Source organism: Haematobia irritans, chromosome 1 (assembly GCF_050003625.1).
Source record: "Haematobia irritans isolate KBUSLIRL chromosome 1, ASM5000362v1, whole genome shotgun sequence".
In the NCBI taxonomy this organism is placed as follows: domain Eukaryota; kingdom Metazoa; phylum Arthropoda; class Insecta; order Diptera; family Muscidae; genus Haematobia; species Haematobia irritans.
This window is the reverse complement of record NC_134397.1, coordinates 12,203,581-12,209,550: the sequence shown is the minus strand read 5'-3', so window position 1 is coordinate 12,209,550 and position 5,970 is coordinate 12,203,581.

Here is a 5,970-nt window from a genome sequence, read left to right as displayed (position 1 = left end):
TAGTGAAAATGTTCTTTTTGGGTCTAGAAGTGGTGCAAAATTGGCGGAGAAGCAATGAATGTAATATGAGCTTGTTTGCATCACTTCTTAAGGTGAGATCCGAATTCAGTGTTTTGAATGTGAATTAAAAAATTTTGTGATATTTTCCCAAATAAATAATTTTTATATTGTTTTTATGATTTTTAATGCATTCTGACGCTTGTTTGAAACGTTTTTCCTCGAATAATTTCCAAAATTATCGATTTTTCTATAATGGATTTAGCAGTTTTGTGGCAAAATTTAAATAATTTGTACCAATTTATTTACTCTTACTCTTTTTTAAACTATTTGAAAAAAAAAGAAAACAAAAAATTACACATTAAAATATGATAAAAAATGAAGTAAAAAACTTCCTGTGTAGTTAAAATAATTGAGGACATTTTTGGAAGTACTTTTAAAGTTGTGCCTTTAGAACAACTCACAATTTTTTTGCTGGGAAAAGTGTGGAACTACTTTTAGTTGCTTTATTATAAATTAATTGTCGAGTTATGTTGATGTCTAATATTCAATTTTAGGAAATAAAACATTAATTGAGCCTATAAGTTCGGTCAATAAATTTTTAGCTAGGGGGGCTATAGCCCCCCCTAGGAAAATTGTCTAGCTACGCTAATGCTTTTTTCCCAATCGAAATCGCCATTAGTCAAGTCACCCAGTACAAAAATAAAATTAAAAAATGAATAAAAAATCCTTGTTTGTCATTATAATATCAAACTACTGAATTTTGAATACTAAAAAATCTGTTAGTTCTAAACAAATATTATAAGACATGGATTGAATTACTTTTTATTGTTGTTTTTTGTACCTTTGTTAAATAACATATGCTAATATGGAGTTAAAACACCCCAAATTTCTTTGATTACAAATTTCTGGAAAATAATCGGCTTCGACTTCGGCCGATTATTGTTTTTTTTCCGAACATCGGCTTCGGCTTGGGCCAAAAAAAAACCGCTTCGATCGAGCTCTACTATAGACGTACCAACTAGACTCGGTAGCGTCTCATAAAGCACACTAATCAAGAATGGCAAAATAGTCATGTTCCAAGCACCATTAGGAATAGCCGTAATGGAGTCACGGTTACCACAGTTAATAGAATTCTACCGAATATGGTGGATTTTTCACTGTTTGGTATATTGGTAGAATTCTTGGGGGTTTGGTATATTTTGCAAAGGTAATTCATACATTTTCTATAGAAATAAAATTTTGACAAAATTTTCTATAGAAATAAAACTTTGACAAAATTTTCTATAGAAATAAAATTTTTAAAAAATTTTCTATAGAAAAAAATTTTTGACAAAATTTTCTACAGAAATCAAATTTTGACAAAATTTTCTATAGAAATAAAATTTTGACAAATTTTTCTATAGAAATAAAATTTTGACAAAATTTTCTATAGAAAAAAATTTTTGACAAAATTTTCTATAGAAATAAAATTTTGACAAAATTTTCTATAGAAATAAAATTTTGACAAAATTTTCTATAGAAATAAAATTTTGACAAAATTTTCTATAGAAATAAAATTTTGACAAAATTTTCTATAGAAATAAAATTTTGACAAAATTTTCTATAGAAATAAAATTTTGACAAAATTTTCTATAGAAATAAAATTTTGACAAAATTTTCTATAGAAATAAAATTTTGACAAAATTTTCTATAGAAATAAAATTTTGACAAAATTTTCTATAGAAATAAAATTTTGACAAAATTTTCTATAGAAATAAAATTTTGACAAAATTTTCTATAGAAAAAAATTTTTGACAAAATTTTGACAAAATTTTCTATAGAAATAAAAGTTTGACAAAATTTTCTATAGAAATAAAATTTTTAGAAAATTGTCCCAAAAAAGTTTTGACAACATTTTCTATAGAAATGAAATTTTAACAAAATTGTCTGTAGAAAAAAATTTAATCAAACGCTGCGAAACAATATTTTTTTATTTGGTAGTCTTTTAGTAAAATTTCCTTAAAAATTTGATAGAGTGGAAGACAACAACGTGAGATACCTGCCGAAAGGTTGAAATAGCATGCCAAAATTGCACTAAGCGTGCCATTTGAGGCGCAGTCACGGTGAACATGGAATCATCTTCAAACATTAAATTATATTTAACGTACTATCTGATGTTTTTTTGATGTGTTTTTTATTGACTATTATCTTTGATTCACTTTAGAGACAAAATTTTCTATAGAAATAAAATTTTGACAAAATTTTGTATAGAAATAAAATTTTGACAAAATTTTCTATGGAAAAAATTTTGACAAAATTTTCCATAGAAATAAAATTTTGACAAAATATTCTATATAAATAAAATTTTGACAAAATTTTCTATAGAAATAAAATTTTGACAAAATTTTCCATAGAAATAAAATTTTGACAAAATATTCTATAGAAATAAAATTTTGACAAAATTTTCTATAGAAATAAAATTTTGACAAAATTTTCTATAGAAATAAAAGTTTGACAAAATTTTCTATAGAAATAAAATTTTGAGAAAATCTTCTGTAGAAATAAAATTTTGAGAAAATCTTCTGTAGAAATAAAATTTTGACAAAATTTTCTGTAGAAATAAAATTTTGACAAAAATTCCTATAGAAATAAAATTTTGACAAAATTTTCCATAGAAATAAAATTTTGACAAAATTTTCTGTAGAAATAAAATTTTGACAAAATTTTCTATAGAAATAAAATTTTGACAAAATTTTCCATAGAAATAAAATTTTGACAAAATTTTCCATAGAAATAAAATGTTGACAAAATTTTCTATAGAAAAAAAAATTGATCAAACGCTGCGAAATAAGATTTTTCTATTTGGTAGTTTTTTGTAAAATTTTCTTAAAAATTTGGTAGATTATTTTTGGCTCGAGTGGAAGACTAAGCGTGGAGTGGAAGACTAAGCGTACTGTTTGAGGCGTAAACATTAAATTATATGTAACGTACTATCTGATTTGAATTTTGATGTGTTTTTTATTGACTATTCTCTTTGATTCACTTTAGAGAGCAAGGTAAGGTATCTTCTTTCAAAAGAGCTGAATACCAGATTGTTTTCTTATGGAGGGAAACAATCGATAACATCGTGCAAACGTGCTAACATTGCCCAAATCTCATGGATAGCAGACATTTCATTAGAGGAGCATTTCGAGCTTAAGGATTTTAAAATACTGTTGTCCTGAAAAGCCCATTATACGTGAAGAAGCCCTGTAGTTTTTTATATCACTTTCTGATAATGATATTTTATCATTGAATTGATTTACGATTGTATTATAAGGAGTCACACTGAATCAACTGACATCTATCTGTTTACCGGAAGCATACTCAATATAGTACTACTGTTGCAAAAACAATTTAAATGTTAGACATTCTCTGTTAGAACAAATATTTTTAAAAATTTTAACTTCAATGTACCAAATTGCTTTACTTGCGGCAAAAGCGGAACTCATTAATTTTTATTGAACAAAAATATTGTTGAAATGACATTACCTCTCTTTTTTTTCATAGTATTAATGTCATGATTCATTTCCGTTTCTAATATTCTGATTGAAACATCCTAACAAGAATGTCGTTTAAAAAAAAAAGTAATTCACTAAGTACTACTACCTGAGATCAATCGCATGTCAACCCTTTAACGGGTCATTTGTTGGCGTGAGTTTAAAGTCAAAAATAAATTCCACAACTTTTGGGCATTTTTCTCAATAATCCCCAAGAAATTTATAAAATATGGTATATGATGGTATGCATGGAGGAAAAAACGGCAATAAAGAGATCTATGTGGCATTTTGTGATGGCATGACCCTTTCAACAGCGATTCTCATCATGGTGACTCCCAGTGAATGCTATTATCGATAATCTGGTTACTAATCTCTTTGCGCTTTATATGAACTGATTAAAGGGGCGTTTGACAAAATGTTTGAGTTGTCATTTGTGTTGTTGGCTTTGTTAGATGAAATTTGCCAGATTCCTTGCCATTGGTTTGAATATCCCATGCCATTCTGTGGTTGTCTCTTCAAATCCCATATGATCAATCATTTCACATAACGATCGATGATCATTACTTTCTATGGAAATCTCAAATTGCCATTGAGACAAATGGCAAATGGATGAACGATCGTAGCTGAAAGAGGCCATGTGTGTTTTTCAAAAATTTTAGGTCTGTCGTTTAATTGAGATTTTTTTGGTGGTAAACCAAGCATTACATGGATAATTTTACTGATTTCGTAGGCGTTCACATTGTTCATGAGCCATAAATGTCAACTCTTTCGGTGAAAACCGTTTTTGGCGATCGTTGATGATGGCGATACAGAGGAGATGCAACCCGTGACACATGACACTGTTGTTGGGTAAACTAAGCAGCAGGCTTGGTGTCTGCCTTCAAATTAAAAATGAACATCTCACTTTTTGTATTGCCCAGCCGAATGAGAGATAAGGCAAATCTTATTCTTATTTTCCAACTGGCAGTAGTGTTTTTCCAATTTACTTTTGTCATATTGGACAAGGAGTCAGTATTAAAAGAGTAGGAGGTGGCTTTGAGGTGAGTTGCGCTGACGCATTGATGTTTTCTAGCTTCAGCTAACATATGTTTGCCCATAAAGGGTAACTGTGCTGAAATTCCAACTAGGCTTTTGCTCATATCACCGGCGGGAGTATGTGCTGGAGAAGGGGAGTAAACCACAAAACCAATGACCACCTCTAATATTAGGATACCTACCTACCAACTATGTCCGCTAATAGATCCCTCAGATATATGATAACGGAAGCGATAAGATATGCAATATGTTATAACACGTGAGGAGCCCGCATTTTAAGCCAACCGTATGATGGCGTTCATGGTTTTTAGAATAAGTGACCGATCGACTGGCTGTTGTACATGAGGTATGAGGACTAGTATTGTACGTGAGTGTAAAATGTGACTTACTAGGTCATAATTTTATCTCTATAGAAAGCCTTGTCAAAATTTTATTTCTATAGAAAATTTTGTCAAAATTTTATTTCTATAGAAAATTTTGTCAAAATTTTATTTCTATAGAAAATTTTGTCAAAATTTTGTTTCTAGAAAATGTTGGAGAGGAATATTTTGAAAATATCTACTAAAACATCAAGAATTCTGCCAATCTAGAGAAAATGTTAGAGAGGAATATTTTGAAAAAATCTACCAAAACATCAAGAATTCTGCCAATCTACCAAAAAGTAAAAAATCTACCATTTTTGGTAGAATTTTATCAACTGAAGCAACCGTGCTCAGATCCCATAGCGATGGCTGTCCGTCCGTCTGTTGAAATGGAATGAAAATCAAGGGCGTATGGTATTGCAAATTAGCCAGATCGAATATTTTTTTGATATTGCCCCATATTTGACTTTCGAAGCCTTTGGAAGAACAAATTTTATTCGATCCGGTTGAAATTTGGTGTGTAATGTCAGTGTCGTAATGGAATTTTCTGTCGACTTAGGGATGTTCATCTGTTAACATCATACTAGGTCGGATGGTATTGCAAACGGGCCGTATCGGACCATCGTTAGTTATAGCCTCCAAATAAATCGATCTCCATATTTAATATCCGTAGACTTTTGGAAGAACAAATTTCTTCCGATCCGGTTGAAATTTGGTAAGTGATGTCACGATATATCATCTAACAACCATGCAAAAATTGCTCCAAATCGGCCATAATTATATATAAGGATCGGTTTATATGTGGGCTATAAACTCTTCCAAGAGCATATATATATATATATATATATATATATATATATATATATATATATATATATATATATATATATATATATATATATATATATATATATATATATATATATATATATATGCTCTTGGAAGAGTTTATAGCCCACATATAAACCGATCCTTATATATAATTATGGCCGATTTGGAGCAATTTTTGCATGGTTGTTAGATGATATATCGTGACATCACTTACCAAATTTCAA